The sequence below is a fragment of the Xenopus tropicalis genome, chromosome 3 (genome assembly GCF_000004195.4).
Source record: "Xenopus tropicalis strain Nigerian chromosome 3, UCB_Xtro_10.0, whole genome shotgun sequence".
Classification (NCBI taxonomy): domain Eukaryota; kingdom Metazoa; phylum Chordata; class Amphibia; order Anura; family Pipidae; genus Xenopus; species Xenopus tropicalis.
Window position 1 is genome coordinate 24,702,787 of NC_030679.2, and position 19,630 is coordinate 24,722,416.

Consider the following 19,630-nt stretch of genomic DNA (forward strand, 5'->3'; position numbering starts at 1 on the left):
AGACCTATGGGACTTATTTACCTAGCCAGTGTGTTGTATATCTATGTATATCTGTGTCTATTTCTCTACAGGGGTTGCTGCTGTTTAAGACAACAACCACAATGCCATTCTGCTTACCCTGAAGTTAGTAGGAGGTCAATGTATTTTTTTGTGTTTTTACCCCACAAAAATGCAGTAAATGTTTTGCATTTTCACTAGCTAAAGTTATCTCTGGGGAAATTTGTATGCACTAACTTCCTCACCTCTTCATATTTTAAGGAGGTGGATGCCAACTCCTATATAAATTATGGGAGTTGCCATGATAGACCGAAGCAAAATATAAAGCAATAATAAACTGTTGATAGCAAAAGGGATCACCAAGAAAGTAAAAAGAGCAGATAGTTATACAATTACGAAGCTGATGTGGGAGATATTAAAGCAAAATAAAGCTCTAGAGCCCTTTATAGGAGATAAACCTAGAATAGTATTTAAACGTGCTAGTAACTTTAAAGAGATGTTAGCTCCATCAAGAGAGAATAAATGAAAGATAACAGAGAGAGAAATATATGTATAGTGTCTCCTTTAGTAGGGATGTTTAAGTGCAACAAATGTGTCAGATGTAAATCTGTGTGTTCTTTATTATATTGCTAAAACTGAAAGTGGGGGAACATAGAGTCGCCCAATAAAGATCGAAAATCATGCTTCAAAACAATAAACCAATTCCTGTTTTATATAAACATTATGCAGAGGTATATGGGGGGAAATTTGAGGGTACAAAAATTACTGTGATGAAGGGAATTTCTAATAATGACATGAAAAAAGGAGGAGATTTTAATCATTTATTGCTTAGGTTGGAACAGAAAATTATATTTGAATAGCAAACTAACCATTAAGGTTGAGGAGACTGCCTCATACAGATAAAAGCAAACAAAAGGAATTCTGGGAATGAATTCTAAACTCCAAAAAAAAAATCCCATTTACATAGGTTTATCCTATAGGCTAAAAGCTCACCCACTGGGTTTAAAGCAGCTGGTGGCTAGAAAGAAAAAAAGGAAAAAAAAAACCTCCCGCCTGCCTAATGGCTGGGGCAAAGGAAGTGAAGCATGATAAGGCAGGAGGAGTCGTGTGCAAAGCCCCTGACTAAAAAATAAGCCAGCTACCCTCCCTAATGAAATCACAGCTCCTCCGCTTTCATCAAGCTTCAACGCAAAGCTCAATCACGCCTCAGTTGGACCTTATTGGCTATGATACTGCCACTGCGCAAAGCTCTACAGACCGGTTTCGCCTTTCTTGAGGCTCATCAGTGTAGTGCAGGGTTTTCTGATCAGCTTAGGTAGAGCCACCGTGTGGCTTCACAAACAAATCATTAATAATTTGTTATATAATGATAATTATAATAGCTGATCAGATTCCCAACTACAGACCGGTTTCGCCTTTCTTGAGGCTCATCAGTGTAGTGCAGGGTTTTCTGATCTTCAGTATCCTCTGCCTTTACGGTTTTCTGGCTTCCTTTGGAATCAGCCTTTTCAACAAGGAGCGCATAGTGATGGGACCTGCTATCTTTAAGGCTTCTGCTTGTTTTTGCCGCAGAGTGGCGAACAGTGAGAGATGGACCTGGACACACGGTGAGTAGCTCTAATAGCAGGGGTATTGCGCACAACCTCTCTTACATTCTTCACGATCCACGGCTATCTGCCTAGGTATTGGAGTGGAGAGAGGGAAGAGGAGCGCTGCGGCTTTACTTGCAATGAGACGCATATATGAAAAATCTATCCTGTAAGTAGAATTCTACGTGCGGTTATACGCTGGTTAAATCGTATTACACCATTGTGCGTTTTTTATCATAATTGCAGAGTACCATTGGAACGTGGAGTGAGTTGCTGTACATAGGGCACCTTTGGAGGACTTTTAGTTTATTCAAGACTTTTGGATCCATGGTTTTGTGGTGCTGCTTAGTTTAATTTACTTTCTTGGTCTTTTATTCATATAGTGCAGTGTTATATCATATTGTGTACCTCACTAAATGTGCAAGTGCTTTATTTGCGTGTTTTATTCAAAGAAAACTAAGTCATTGGCCCTCCCACCCTCCCCATGCCAATAGACTGTTAGTTTTCAGTTTTCTCATTTCTTGTCTTTAATGTTCTTTTTTTAGTCCCATTATATAAAGTTCTCTTTCAAACAGTCAAAGGAATGTTATTGGACCCTGGTTTTATCCATACTTTGAATAGTCCAAAAACAGGTTTGTGGTCCGATTGTCTCATAAGTGAGCAAGAGCCATATTTGAGAGCATGGATATCATCCTGATGCCGGCTCTTGTACATCACTCGATCAGTGTAGGAAGGCGTCCTCTGTTTCTTACTGGTGTCATAGTCATCGGATCCGATATTAAATCTATATGTGGGACGGAAATGTATTTTGCCTTCCTTAAATCCTTTGAATATAGAACCTTTAGTCACCTCCTCTGACAGCTGATCATACTGCAGGAGGGACCTCATGTCATTTTCTGGAAGGTTCTCTAGGATGGAATCAACTTCACTCCGACTCTTGCTCAAGCGGAAATTGAAGTCCCCAAACCAGAAGACGTCGTCAAACCGGCTTGTTGCATCGTTGGGATCAGAGTAAATGGGGTTTGTGTCAGGAACATTTTTTGGGAGCTTCAGGTTTTTGATTATTTTCTCATAATTCTGTATTCTTTGCTTTACTTTAGAATCTCCTGCTGCAAAGTGGGCATTAATAAAAAGTAATGAGGTTCCAAAGAATGTAAAAGAAGCAGCCACAGCCCCTTTGGTCTTAATCATTGGGAAGAATCTCGTAGTAACAGTTGAACATTCAACCTCAGAGCAGAACCACACGAGATCTCGCCTGATAAACAGAGACAGGTACAGGACACCGTGAGCTGCTGAGTGGAGCAAGACATAACGATCCCCTAGTGTCAGCTTCAGACGGGAGTCCCATTCTTGCCTGTAGGGGCAGCCTTCTTGCACTCCGATAACATACAAGTCTTGTGCAGACTCGGCACCCAATGGAAACAAGAAATCATACAGTGTCTCTGGAAGATCCCTTTTTCCATTCATATTCCAGGTGGCAATAAAGATCCTCAGATTTTTTTGTGGAAGATGTTGTTCCAGTTCATCTTCTCCAAGTAAGCCTTGACCAACCAAGAGCCTCTCTCCTAGATGCCTCTTATGGCTGGTCTGGCTGGGAGAAACGCTAATGCGCTTTTTAGTGGTGTTACTGAAACACCAGTCAATGGCTAGTCCGAAGATTAATACCAGTAGAGCAAAGAGATAAACTAGCAAGTTCTCTTCATTCTCCTCATCTTCATCATTCTCTATTTCTTCATATTCTGGGTTTCCTTTGTGGAACTCCAGTGATGTATGACGCGTATAAAGAAGCGCTGTGAATATTATTACTGATATTAGATGGGCCCAACCCATGCCCCTTCTATAGGGATGTCTCCAATAACGGCCAACAGTCCAGTTAATGGCAACTGCCAAGGTAAATACCATTAGTATAACTGAACCCAATGGGTAGATCTCTTCAATATCCGTATCTTTAACATTTCTAAATAATTCAAATTCTTCTGGTGTCAGGATGACTTTCTGGGTAAGTGATGAGCGATCAGAGGAATGAAAACATTGTTCCAATAGGATAAGAAAAGCAATGAAAGGTGTGAAATTCATTGTTAGGGAAAGGTTGCTGAGCTCTACTCAGCAGATGTTGTTCGAAGCAAGTCACCACTTCGAACTGAGCTCTGTGCTCAGTGTTGGGCTTTTATAGCCTGTTGTTGCCATGGTAACCGCATACTAATGAGCTTGTGTTTACTTATCTGTGATGTCACAATGCAGTTGCTATGGTGATCACACAAGAGAACTAACCTTATTAGTGGCTTATCGCTGTTGCCATGGTGACCACATACTAATTAGCTTTTGTTTACTTTGCAGTGATGTCACAATGCGGTTGCTATGGTGATCACACAATAGTAGCTAAACCACAAACATGTTTACTAGTATAGAATTGTCTTTAACCCTTTCACTGCCAGACAATTTTTGAACATTTTGTGATCTTTTAATTTAGGGACATTTTATGGGGGCAATTTTAGTTTACTAAAAAAAACTATATATCATTTTTTGATTTCAAAAGTCCCATATATATGGTTGGTGGTTATTGTGGGATATATATGGTTGGTGATTATTATGGGATATATATGGTTGGTGATTATTACGGGATATATTGGTTTGAGATTATTATGGGGTATATATGGTTGGTGATTATTATGGGATATATTGGTTGGTGATTATTATGGGATATATTGGTTTGAGATTATTATGGGATATACATGGTTGGTGATTATTATGGGATATATTGGTTTGAGATTATTATGGGATATACATGGTTGGTGATTATTATGGGATATATATGGTTGGTGATTATTATGGGATATGTTGTTTTGAGATTATTATGGGCTATATATGGTTGGTGATTGTTATGGGATATGTTGGTTTGAGATTATTATTGGATATATATGGTTAGTGATTATTATGGGATATATTGGTTTGAGATTATTATGGGCTTTATATGGTTGGTGATTATTATGGGATATATATGGTTGGTGATTATTATGGGATATAGAACATGTATAGCTGCTATAGAGTACAGAGAGTGACATTACTAACAGATTAATTATTAAGGCCTGGGATGTTAGGAAACTATCATCTGCTGTTAAGTCTTGTTCCTATTATTTATATAATTGCTGACTGTACTAAGATTTGCTTGAACTTATTTATTGTCTGGGCCCATTCTTTGCAAGGATCTGGGAGCTCTAATAGTTAAACTATTGAGGAAAACAAAATTGCATCATGTGTTAAGAGAGGAGGGAAAAATGCCAAACTACAGTATTAAAAATATATGATTATGTGCCTGATATACGTTGTACCAACTGGATTTGTCAAAGAATGCAGAGGGGCAATGCTGGCAGAAGTCAGCTACATGGAGCACAGCGGAAGTGGAGATTTTGGTCTTCTGTACCAGCCCAAGGCAACCACAGCCCTTTAGCAGGGAAGATCTGTGCCCCCAAAGATGCCCCAGTAGCCCCCCATCTTCTTTTCTGCTAATTCCCTGCCCATACTCTGTGCTGCCGGCACTTACGTGAGCTTAGGGGCGTAGTCACAATATACTGTATATATAGAATATAAATGTCACAGTATAAGACTGACTAGTAATACACATAATAACAATACAACAGCTCAGAAACCAGTGCAATTAGCATCTGAATTTCATAATCAGCCATGTAGCATCAGCTTATATGAGGGTCCAACTTAATTTTCTGCTTGATAATTTACAACAACCCCTAAGCTTAGCTTTTCAATAGCTGCTCAGAGCACTTGGATGCACCAAAATGGGGAGCTCCTGTGACAAGTTTAAAGTACTGGATCATTGCTGCTTTTGAGATGCTGAAACGTTAGTTTGGTGCAGTAAGTACAGAAAATAAAATATGGCATTTTGAGTCATATTCATTTTTAGGTTTTAGTTCTCCTTTAAAGTACCCCGGGGATAAAAGGAATGTCTACGTTTACTTATTAGACCCAGCCCGGGAATGAAAGGCTAGAAAGTACTAGAAGACTGGTGTTTTGGTTTGTTTAGACACCTATAAACCACTTACAGATGGAGTAGGCTGCATCTGTGTATTAGCCTAAAAACAGAGCAACCCAAAACACCCATTATGGTCACAAATAGCACTCCAGTGCAACAAATTGCACCCTGTTGAGTTAAAATACACTTTAACTGGTAAGGATGTTGCACATTTCAAATTCCTAAAGCTAGACTAATATAGAATTATACTTCAATGTCAGTAAGTATTCAAAGTTTAGAGCCTAGTTTAAATTCCTTATTGGCTTCAAACAAATTGACTACAAATGAATCTTTTAGAGTAACATATAATATAGCGTTATACAAAGTGCCTTACAGAAACTATATAGGTAATACGTATAGCAAGAAGAAGAATGATGCTATCTGCCCCTTTTTTCTTATTTAGATCAGCTGTTAATTTGATTTCTCAATATCTCGGTGTGAACAAAAAACACATAGAATATTCTTAAGCCCTGGGCTGCAAGGTTGTTAATTTGCACCTGTCGTATGGTTAAATTAGCCCAGTAATAACTTCCTATGCCACGTGTATGCTTTGTTGTTAAGGCTGTGGATTTACTTAATAACAATGCCTTCTTGGCATTAGTTCCTAATTAAATATAGTGGATGCTGTAGTAAACCGTAGAGCGCACACGGTGCACTTGAATTAAAGTGTTTATGAAGCCAAATATAGAATTCTGCATTATGGAAAGCGAGTTTAAAAGAAAGCTATTAAGAAAACGATAACATGTTATACAGGTATAGGACCCATTATCCAGAATGCTCGGGACTAAGGGTATTCCGGATAAGGGGTTTTTCCGTAATTTGGATCTCCATACCTTAAGTCTACTAAAAAATTAATAAAACATTAATTAAACCCAATAAGGATTATTTATATCTTAGTTGGGATCAATTACAAGGTACTGTTTTATTATTACAGAGAAAAGGGAATCATTTAACCATTAAATAAACCCAATAGGATTGTTCTGCCCCAATAAGGGGTAATTATATCTTAGTTGGGATCAAGTACAGGTACTGTTTTATTATTACAGAAAAAAGGGAATCATTTAACCATTAAATAAACCCAATAGGGCTGTTCTGCCCCCAATAAGGGGTAATTATATCTTAGTTGGGATCAAGTACAGGTACTGTTTTATTATTACAGAGAAAAGGGAATCATTTAACCATTAAATAAACCCAATAGGGCTGTTCTGCCCCCAATAAGGGGTAATTATATCTTAGTTGGGATCAAGTACAGCTACTGTTTTATTATTACAGAGAAAAGGGAATCATTTAACCATTAAATAAACCCAATAGGACTGTTCTGCCCCCAATAAGGGGTAATTATATCTTAGTTGGGATCAAGTACAGGTACTGTTTTATTATTACAGAGAAAAGGGAATCATTTAACCATTAAATAAACCCAATAGGGCTGTTCTGCCCCAATAAGGGGTAATTATATCTTAGTTGGGATCAAGTACAGGCACTGTTTTATTATTACAGAGAAAAGGGAATCATTTAACCATTAAATAAACCCAATAGGGCTGTTCTGCCCCCAATAAGGGGTAATTATATCTTAGTTGGGATCAAGTACAGGTACTGTTTTATTATTACAGACAAAAAGGAAATCAGTTTTAATATTCTGAATTATTTGATTCAAATGGAGTATATGGGAGACAGGCTTTCCGTAATTCGGAACTTTCTGGATAACGGGTTTCCAGATAAGGGATCCCATACCAGTATATAAGGAATTAGGAGACTTTCTAAATATAATCACAGTTCTATATTGTTTCTTAAATCAGTCTTCAGTAGAGTCCCCCCCTGCATTAGAACTAACTGTCAACCAAAATCTGACCCCTGTAGGAAGAGAGAGTGAAGACAGACAGGTTGTTGAGGGGAACAGTAGTGAAGATGAAGTTCATTATTTCAGAAACAGTACATCACTATTAACTGCTTATAATTAGAAAGATTCCAGTTGATAAGCCTTACATTACGTTTTCATTTCCACGAGAGTTCCTTTAATTCCAAGCCACAGTTTAAGATAGATTAACTGCACAGGGCCATAGTGGACGTTAATCTGCCCTTGATCAGCCACTAAATCTCTTGCTAGAGACCCTAGCTTTAATAGTAACCCCTTTTTAACTATAATTAGACAAATCACGACTATGGATAGAGCATGGGGTACATTGGGGCTCTCTTTCAAAGGAAAGTGCCTTCGCTATGTGGAAGGAATAGGCTGGGTGATGTTGTTGTACTACAACTCCCACTGGTACTGTGTAGTGTGTTAGCTTAGATAAAGTAAGATGGAAGCCAGGAGCTCTTGCAATCAAACTGTTAACTCTTTATTGTCCAAGAACCCACTGAGGATTGCAAAGGAGGCTACCACCGGTTTATCCCACCTCTTGGTAGAGTCTGGGCAGGGTAAAGTACCTGTCAGCTTGGCACCACTTTGGAAGGCAAGTTGGATAGTGAAGTAAATCCCCAGGTTGATAACCTTTAACTCTAGTGGGTCCTACGGCTGGGCATAGATCAGGGTTTATACTAACCTATATCCTGTCACTAGTCCGTGGCCCTAAGCTAATGCAACATTGCCTAGTGGAAGAAATACTTCCAGTTGTCTTCTAGTTGGGGCTGAGCTGCCCTTACTATCTAGATCTAACTAAACTCACTCCTCCTAGAGGGTGCTATAACAAAGACTGCTATTTTGTCTAAGCCTCGTTCACAGGGCCCTGTCCTCGACTTCCTTCAGATGAGATATTGAGGTCTGAGGTGATATTGGCTGTATTGGGGCCTATGTCTGCACCCAGGCTAAGTGGAGCTGTTGTTGGATAGCTGACAGGCAGCCAAAGAGGAAGCCACACCTCCTTGCTAGACACTATATGAGGCTGCAAGGGGTGTGGACAACCATATGGGCCAATAAAGGATGAGGTACAACTGTAAAGTGTTACAAAGGCTTCTGCCCAGTAACAAGGAATATGTGAAGAGGTAGGGATATCACACCATAGGGCATTTAACCCTATGGGTCCCTACATAGTCAATGCTTGCAAACCTGGAATGGGGTAATGAAAGAATATACATACAGTAAATGGAAAAAAAACTCACTGGCAGATTGGAGGTCAAAACATTATGGGGTTTGCAAAAGGTGTTCCAAAATGTTATGCCCCCCCTCCTCCCAGTGATTGCAATCGCTTACCTGATACCCACGGCAGGTGCTCCTGTTAGGAGAAAACTGCACCGGCCCAGGGTATATGTGAGCAAGCTTTGGTCTTGCTTCTTCAGTCTTCACACATGCGCAGTAGAGTGAAAAGCCGAACATTAACAAAAAAGCTGACTTTTACACTAAACTGGAAGGAAGATGATCGCTCACTTGCATTTACCCATAACATTTGGCACCCCCTTGTGATTTAGCCTTTCCTTCTCCTTTAAATTTGTACAGAAAAATGGAAACATTTTCAGAGAAACAAACAATTATGATTTGCTTTTATCAGATTCCTCCATTAGTCTTCTGGTATCTTGGTATACTTAGTATGCCCATGATGGTTGTCCTAATTTCAGCAAAATCACTATGAAAATCGTGACTTTTTTTATTAGGTAAACATTATTAGCATAATGATGCAGATAATAATTCAAGAGGCTGCTGGGGTTTGAGCTAAACCTCAACAACTGCTGGTGGACAGGGCTAGAAATCCCTGAAGACGATTCTCATAATGAGCTATAAATTAACTGTGTTTGCAATGACTAATATGCAGAAATGATTCCATGAAAGTAAGAGAAACTGAAAGCTGAGGAAAATATGTCTGGTATGGTAAGCAGAGCCAGTAAGTATTGTCATTTACGATGCTGTGATGTTAACAGTTTCTCTCTTAGGATTTCATTAGTATCGAACATGTGGCAGTTGATCAGATTTGGGATGTTGGTCATGAAAATTGTGCTTGTCTACGTTTTGGACTCTAAAGCTGAAATTTCATAAAGAAAGCAAACTACATGTAGGTTAATGAAAGGCAAAGACGGAGATGCTGATAACTAAAGCACTGCAACAGTCAATGGATGGCAATAACTAATCAACTGGCACTTGTATGAAAACATTCCAATTTCACACTCTGACACCTTGCATTACTTGGAGAGGGAGATATCTGACTGTGTTACTGATTGGAAGAAAGCAAGAGAGAAATAAGAAAATGTGTGTTATAAGTTAAGATCACTTGAGCATCAAGCAGATGCAGAATGACACCTAGTGGCAGTAGCTCTTTTGACTGGAGCGCCATATGGTTTATGTGATCTTCAAACAAAATATTTTGAATAAAGGCTTTGAACAAAAAAAAGTCCATGTTTATCTCTTAAAAGCACATATATATATTTAAGGAAACCAAGTCTGTTTTGACATCTCGTCTTTTAATGAGGAATAAAGCAGTTTAGATTTAGTCTTTTCAATGAATTCAATGCAGTGAGACGTGAAGCTATAATAGTCACTTGTTCAAGAGTCACATCCAATTAAACTGATGCTATTCAAAAGTTTCTAGGGTTTATAAACCAGCTACGGGTTGTAAAGATCCTTGCAGGGCTTATGTGCTTTTTTTTTTTTGTCTTTATCTGGTAAAAGCTTCAATAGTATTTCAGTCCACATTTGAGTAATGGACAAATAAAAGTATGACTCCAATCTTTATAATATCCGTAATGCTATTAGGAAGATGGACCACTCCTTGGTACCCAGGACCTTGTTCATACCATCTCACTCCAAAGATATGTCAGACACTTTCATCTACTTTATGATGTTAACAGAGGCATAGAATTTGCAACACCAAGAGGTCGAACTTACTTATAGTTGGACTACCCCCTAGAGCTACAAGGTTGCTCGTAATGGTGCATTACTGCAGAAATCATCTATTACAGATCCTTACCACTTGAGTTCTTATACAAACAGGTGGCACCATAAGGTACAAACCCTGCTTATGCCTTTGTTGGAGCCTTTGGCTCCTCTACTAACAACCCTGTCAGTCATTTATCAAAAGATCCGAATTGAGAAAGCACAAATGAAAGCATAGAAAAACACAAAAAATTGAATAATATAATATAATAATATTTTAATATTGTCATACAAATGCAAGTGTCAAAAACACCCAAAAGCCTCTAAAACCATAAAGCAAAGAAAGATCTTCCATTTGTAAATGGAAAGGGAAATCTGCCATTGGTTTCTACATGATACTGACAGGTTTCCAATGGCATATTTTTGCTTTTGGATTTGTTGCATTTTTTCGTAATTGTATTTTGCCGCAAAAATTATGAATCATGAAAAAAAAATTAACGTTAGTAAATGCCCCCCTTACAGTGAGTTATGACAGATCGTTCCTTACACTAATGTCTCCTACTGAGGCACCTCCACCTCAGGCTGTCTTGTACTGACCACCTCCTCCAGTAAATAGGGTCAAAATATATGTATGCACATGATGACTTCCTATTTCAAAACTAGGGGAACCTGAAACCTCTTTCCAACTGCAGAATTGCCAAGAAACACTTTAACCTGAAAAAGAAAACAGCTTACCCTCCCAGCTATGAAACTAGCCCAGCCCTAGGCTGAAGTAATGGTGCACAAAAAACCTTACCCTATAAAGAATTGAAATGAATTCTAAACATATCCATTTTCCCAGCTAAGTTGTTATCCATATAGGTAATTCCAACCTGAAATAAATACATTTTGCACTAAAACAAAGGCTAAACAGGGTAAAATGTTTCCAAGGCATATTGGAGATGGACAAAAATGTTGGCATGTGTCTTATCTCAACTACTAATTTTACTTAATTGATTCTCAAACTGGCTGGTCACAAACCTTTTTACATCCATAGCCAGAAGTGGGCATGGCCTAGAGCAGTGATCCCCAACCAGTGGCTCGTGAGCAACATGTTGCTCTCCAACCCCTTGGATGTTGCTCCCAGTGGCTTAAAAGTAGGTGCTCATTTTTTAATTTCTGGCTTGGGGGCAACTTTTGGTTGCATAAAACCCAGTGTAAAGCCAAACAGAGCCTCCTGTGGGCTGCCAGTCCACATAGGGGCTACCAAATAGCCAATTATAGCTCTTATTTGCACCCCCAGGAACTTTTTCCATGCTTGTGTTGCTCCCCAACACTTTTCCCATTTGAATGTGGCTCACGAGTTAGAAAGGTTGGGGATCCCTGGCCTAGAGGCTTGTTCTGCAATCATCAAGGGTGATGCACCATTAACCAGCTCCACATCAAGAACTGAGTGGGAAAAAGTGCAACATGTGTCAGAGGGTTCTTACATGTGTAGGAGGGTAAATGTTTTGCCAACCTTTAGTTTCTTTAGGCCCTGGAATTGTGTTAGCCAACTAATCTGAGTGCTGATAAAGTAGGGGGAGTAGATCCCTCAGCAAGAAAGGTGTCAGGTTTCTCTAGGGTGATGAAAAGGTAAACCCACATGTGTTCTCTCTCCTTTGGTTCACCCACTTGGAGGAGTAGGCAATTCAGCACTGAAGGGCCTGGACAGAGGAAGGTTTCGGTATAGGAGCAGGAGCACAGTTTTGTAATAGTCACTCTAGGAGTGAAAGCTTGGAACAGGGGTTAGTTAGTAAAGCAGCCAGTGGCTCCAACAAGAAAACCCGGAGTGTTAGTACCCTGCAGTGATAAGGCTGCTAGGATATGGTCTCAAGCAGTAAGGGATAGAGAGATCCTTGCCTGTAATATGCTCATATAGCTGGGGATTGTGCACCAAGGCAGGCGGTGCTACTTCTGGGGTGTTGTAAACAGCACCCACCCAAGAGAGATATTATTGTGAGATCCATCAATAAAGTGTTTCATTTGTTTTTAAGGGCACCTACGTTATTTAAGAGATTGAGTTTTGAGTGTGTGGGATCCATGGGGTTAACACTTCCTCTGCAGCACAGAGAGTTCCTACCTTAGAAGGAAGAATACTGTATAACACATGCCTACTAGGAGTTGCTCTGAGTTGGGCTTAATATAACCGGGCTTGAGGTAAAACCAGAGGTTTTGGTGATTTTGGGGTACCCCCACCCCATCTACCTATTACACATGGCTATAACTGGAACTCTAATGAGGTATTTGTTGATATGCTTGCAAGGCCTTTTTTTTTTAAATTTGGATATAAGAATATTTTAATCTACATTTTAATCCTCTTTTTAACAAAGAAGTTTTTTGTCTAATGTTTGTTTTGTATTTTTGTAAAGAGGATACCCAGAAAATGCCATGCTTCCAATACCCTTACAGCAGCAAAGTGATTGTTTGTATGATGAGGGCAGAATGTATATCCATCTATCTACATCACTGTATTGTACTTGTAGTAACACATTAAAATGGCATCAGCTAAAAAAATATAAAGGAACATTAAGATATTCATACAATACAATACAATATTTATAGTAAATAGGTTTAGGAGTGTTGTTCACTATACATTTAACATATGGGAATAAGTTACACCCAACCATTTTTATGACAAGGCTCGTTGATTGCAAGGCAACTTCCAATGTTGTTATACACATTCCTTTTGGCATATCATGTATGAAAGTGTTATTGTAACAGACCTACCTTGCAAGTTACTAGGGGTCATTTACTTACACAATTGCAGTGTGAAAGCTGCAGTGTCAGAAGCAGATCGGCATGTGTTTTACCCATAAGTCAACATGCTACTATTTATAATTACCACTGTATCCACACGTTTGAGGAGAAAGCTCATTAGACATGTTATATTGGTATGCTGCAGCTACAGTAAGACATGGAACTGTAAAAGATTCATTTAGATTCATCTATTCATTTAGAATAGAATATACAGAAACAGAATAATGGTTTGAAATATTACATAACATTATGGGGGAATTTTTTTGCTTTCCTGATGGAAATTCATAAAATTTTACAACTTTTCTAACAGGCCAATATATTTTCACATACATCAAAGAACTTTGTTTCAGCTAATAGTTTTGTCATGATTTCTCAGTGATCGGATAGTTAATTAAAAAATTAATTTGTTTAAACAAATAATACTGTTTCACAGGTTACCTGTCTGGTGATGAGCAAAAGTTTTTGGCAGTTATGGATTCAAAGTGAGACAGAGAGATAGATAGATGATATATATAGATAGATAGATAGATGATAGATAGGTATATAGATAGATAGATAGATGATATATACTGTAGATAGATAGATAGATAGATAGATAGATAGATAGATAGATGATATATAGATAGATAGATAGATAGATAGATAGATAGATAGATGATATATAGATAGATAGATAGATAGATAGATAGATAGATAGATGATAGATAGATAGATAGATAGATAGATGATAAATAGATAGATAGATAGATAGATGATAGATAGATGATATATAGATAGATAGATAGATAGATAGATAGATAGATAGATAGATAGATAGATGATAGATAGATAGATTATAGATAGATAGATAGATAGATGATAGATAGATAGATAGATAGATAGATAGATAGATAGATGATAGATAGATAGATAGATAGATAGATGATATATAGATAGATAGATAGATGATAGATAGATAGATAGATGATAAATAGATAGATAGATAGATAGATAGATAGATAGATAGATAGATAGATGATAGATAGGTATATAGATAGATAGATAGCTGATAGATAGATAGATAGATAGATAGATGATAGATAGATAGATAGATAGATAGATAGATAGATAGATAGATGATAGATAGATAGATAGATGATAAATAGATAGATAGATAGATAGATAGATAGATAGATAGATGATAGATAGATGATATATAGATAGATAGATAGATAGATAGATAGATAGATAGATAGATAGATGATAGATAGATAGATAGATGATAAATAGATAGATAGATAGATAGATAGATGATATATAGATAGATAGATAGATAGATAGATGATAGATAGATGATAGATAGATAGATAGATAGATAGATAGATAGATAGATAGATAGATGATAGATAGATAGATAGATGATAGATAGATAGATAGATAGATAGATAGATAGATAGATAGATAGATAGATAGATAGATAGATAGGACTCATAAACAATGCACCACTCCGAGACAATTTGCAACTGGTAATTTTTTCATTATTTGTAATTTTTTATTTCAGTTCATTATTTCACTTTTTGTTCAGCAGCTCTGCAGTTAGGAGTTTACGCAGCTATCTGGTTGCTAGGATCCAAATTAGCAACCAGGGAGTGGTTTGAATGAGAAACTGGAAAATGAATAGTAGTGGACCTGAATAGAAGAATACGTTATTAAAAGCAACAATGATAATAAAATGGTAGCCTCAGATAGCAAGAGTTTTTTGGCTGCAGGGGTCAGTGACCCACATTTGAAAGCTACAAATACTTAGAAGAAGGCAAATAATTTAAAAATGATAAAAAAGAAATAATGAAGACCAGTTGAAAAGTCGATTAGAACTGGCCATAAGTGATGAGCGAATCTGTCCCGTTTCGCTTTGTCGAAAAAATTGCAAATCTTTGAAATGATTAGCAAACAACGGAAAAATAGCATAACGGTGAAAATGTTGCACGTCAACAAAAATTGTGACTTTTTTGATGCAGGTAATAATTATTTGTTGCGTGGTGAATTTTTCCGTTGCAAGTTTTGACGCCAGTTTCGTGCAAAAAATCCACCAATGGCGAAATTCGCCACAAATCCATGCCTTAGCAAATTGTTCCGCCCATCACTACTGGCCATTCTATAATATACTAACCGTTATCTTAAAGGTGAACCAGCCCTTTTGGTGGGTTGTTGCAAGGCGGGGTAATCAGGTACAGTAATAATAATAAATAAGCCCACCAGTGTGTGTTTATACAACTCATGTTTTCAGTTTCAGAGGGGCATAAACTTATTTTGAAGCCCCTCCCCTTCCATTAGAAAGAATAAATCCATCATCAGTGAACGCTGAATTGATGTGACTGCTTGTGCACATAGTTACTCAATAATTCATAGTTACTGTAGAAGCAATAATTTCTCATATAAAATTTAAATTGAAGATATAAATAAAAGTGAGAAGCAAAATCTCTAGTTTCTGATATGATAATGTAACTTGTGATTTACCCAGCGTTATTCCTTGCATTGATTGAATTTATTCTGTTTTAGATTACAGTTATTTTAAATTGTAAATGGATTTGCAATAAAATCAATGAAAGGATTTCTGCAGATCCCATTTCAACGCTTAAGAAAAGCGCAGTATTGACACAATCCGCATTCGCTGACATTGAAGGTTATTTGCAGTTCCATGCTTCGTGGAACCATCACCATCAGTTAAGTGACAAAAGGAACCCATCTGCAGATGGCCATAACCCTTTATGCCCCACGCTGCATAGACTATATGACAAAAATGTAAAAAGGAAATCATTTTTTAAAAATGTAGAATTATATTCTTATTATGGAGACTATAGGAGATGGCCTTCCCGTAATTCAGAGCTTTCTGCATAACAGTTTTCCTGATAACGGCTTCCATCTCTGTATCATTCTTCTTATGCTTCTGAAGCGTCACTTTATTTAAAAACAAAAGGAATTCTGGGAATGAATTCCAAACAAGCTCCAAGAAAATCCCTTTTACATGGGTTTATCCTATAGGCTAAAGCTCACCCACTGGGTTTTTCAAGCAGAAGCCAGGATAATAGCTGATCAGATTCCCAACTACAGAGCGGTTTCTTGAGGTTCCCAACTACAAACCGGTTTCTTGAGGTTCCCGACTACAAACCGGTTTCTTGAGGTTCATCAGTGCAGTACAGGGTTTTCTGACCAGCTTAAGTAGATCCAAGAGACACAGATACAAATAAACAAAAGGAATTCTGAGAATGAATTCCAAACAAGCTCCAAGAAGATCCCACTTATATGATTTTATCCTATAGGCTAAAGCTCACCCTGCTTTTAAAACCCAGTGGGTAAGCTTTAGCCTATAGGATAAACCCACATAAATGGGATTTTCTTGGAGCCTGTTTGCCAATGGCAAAGACAAATGTATACAGATACAATGTTGTGTTTAATACCTGTATTAAAAACATATGGGATAATCCAACAACCACTGCATTATATTGAACAGCCATTTTTTGAGCTTTTATACATGTGTGTGAGCTATGAATGGGGACCCTTGCATGTATGTGGGAATTGATTTTTATTAAGGTCTAACAAAGTGATTGGGGGTTTATACCATTTATTTTTTAAGCATGGTCAAAATTACAATATGGTGTTTGCATTTACTCCTTCTTATCTTAGCGTCTCCTCAAATAGCCAACACACAGCAGATTAACAAATTCATCACAATAGGACACAAAGGGACAGGTATATCAACTTTCAAGTGTATTTCTTTACTTTGATTTATGTTTTTTGCATCAAAAATTGTGCATTATTTTAACCGCTAGTGATGGATGGAAAAATTTGCCAGGCATGGATTTGGAGCAGATTTTTTCGAGAAATGGGTGACAAAATTTGCAGCGGAAAAATTCTAAGCGGCTCCAAAAAAATGTCACCGGCGTCAAAAGAATTGTCGATCGCGTCAAATGAATTGTTGTGCGTCACAAAAGAATTGTCTCGCTCGTCAAAAGAATTGTCTTGTGCCAAAAAGAATAGTCTCTCGCGTCAAAAGAATTGTCGATTGCGTAACAATCTTTTTTGACACGCGACATTTACGCCGTTACGTGAATCTTTTGAAAGATTTGCAAATTTTTAGCCAAAGGGACGGATTTGCTCATCACTATTAACCACAAAAACTCTAAACACTTGAATTTAGAAAAACATCTAAAAAGCCATAGCTTCAGAGTTCATGAACACATTTCCAGCTATTTTTCAATTCAAGTTTTTAAGATGAATTCTAAATGTGGCAGACATTAAAAAAAGGGTGGAGTTTAACAAAGCATGACACAGGCTGCTCATTATTGATTTCACACCAACGGTCACTGTATCCTGATTTTGGGGTGGTTCACTGCTTTTTTCAGCAGCAATTTCCTTACATTTGGTTCAGGGTCAATGAAATGAAACACTAATCCATCACATAAGAGCTAAATAGTTCACTGTTCTGTATTGTAGTTAGCTGCAAAATTAATTTCTTATAGCCTTAGTTAGTAAACAACATAACCCAACAAAGTAGAATTATTATCTCACATACAATACAAGCTTGTATTGTTATTCAAAGAAAAATGCCCTCATCTAATTGGTTGCGCAGAAAGGAAATTATGTTTAAACAGAAATATACATACATGTCATAATTATTGACAGTGGACTCAAAATATGTTGACACTCCACAGTTATAAATCAGCCTCTTCACTTTCCACCACAAACTACCACTTTCCCCAGAGGACTAGAGGTAGTTTGTGCTGTGGTCACTTACCTGAGCACTCACAATATACAGTGCATATACAACATAAAAGGCACAATACATAAAAGTCTGATTAGCAATTCATTCAGGTTCTCCTGAATTGCAAACAAGCAAACAAGTTTGTGTCAGAGTTTAATAATCAGCCCTATAAGGAGATTCTGAAACTTTGGTAAGTTCAGTACAGGTATAGGAACCGTTATCCGGAAACCCGTTATCCAAAAAGCTCCGAATTACAGAAAGCCCGTCTCCCATAGACTCCATTTTAATCAAATAATTCAGAATTTTAAAAATGATTTCCCTTTTCTCTGTAATAATAAAACAGTACCTTGTACTTGATCCCAACTAAGATATAATTACCCCTTATTGGGGGCAGAACAGCCCTATTGGGTTTATTTAATGGTTAAATGATTCCCTTTTCTCTGTAATAATTAAGCAGTACCTGTACTTGATCCCAACTAAGATATAATTACCCCTTATTGGGGGCAGAACAGTCCTATTGGGTTTATTTAATGGTTAAATGATTCCCTTTTCCCTGTAATAATAAAACAGTACCTGTACTTGATCCCAACTAAGATATAATTACCCCTTACTGGGGGCAGAACAGCCCTATTGGGTTTATTTAATGGTTAAATGATTCCCTTTTCTCTGTAATAATAAAACAGTACCTGTACTTGATCCCAACTAAGATATAATTACCCTTTATTGGGGGCAGAACAGCCCTATTGGGTTTATTTAATGGTTAAATGATTCCCTTTTCTCTGTAATAATAAAACAGTACCTGTACTTGATCCCAACTAAGATATAATTACCCCTTAGTGGGGCAGAACAGCCCTATTGGGTTTATTTAATGGTTAAATGATTCCCTTTTCTCTGTAATAATAAAACAGTACCTGTACTTGATCCCAACTAAGATATAATTACCCCTTATTGGGGGCAGAACAGCCCTATTGGGTTTATTTAATGGTTAAATGATTTCCTTTTCTCTGTAATAATAAAACAGTACCTTGTACTTGATCCCAACTAAGATATAATTACCCCTTATTGGGGCAGAACAGCCCTATTGGGTTTATTTAATGGTTAAATGATTCCCTTTTCTCTGTAATAATAAAACAGTACCTGTACTTGATCCCAACTAAGATATAATTACCCCTTATTGGGGGCAGAACAGCCCTATTGGGTTTATTTAATGGTTAAATGATTCCCTTTTCTCTGTAATAATAAAACAGTACCTGTACTTGATCCCAACTAAGATATAATTACCTCTTATTGGAGGCAAAACAATCCTACTGGGTTTAATTACCATTTAAAAGATTTTTTAGCAGACTTTAGGTAGGAGATCCAAATTCTGGAAAGACCTCTTATCCGAAAAATCCCAGGTCCCGAGCATTCTGGATAATGAGTCCCATATCTGTACAAAACATTAAAAAATAAACTGTTGAGGAACATAAAAGGCCTGTTAATAGTAAAAGGGGTGCAGATGCGGAAGCTGAACAATAATTTTTCATCCAAGCCCTGGGATACATGACCGGGGGGATGTTACTTTTAAATCACATATCGTTACAGTACTTCAGTATTATGAAAAGTATTACTGTATATTATCCTGAAAATATGTCTTGTATATTATGTCATCCAACAGATGAAAGGTGTTCTTCTTGCAGGTAAGCTATTGGTTATATATCTAA

At 37.4% G+C, this 19,630-nt stretch overlaps 1 pseudogene; it reads right to left on the bottom strand.

Annotated features, from left to right (window-relative positions):
• Positions 1-2,113: 2,113 nt before the first annotated feature.
• Positions 2,114-3,662, bottom strand: LOC101733562 (annotated as a pseudogene).
• Positions 3,663-19,630: the final 15,968 nt, after the last annotated feature.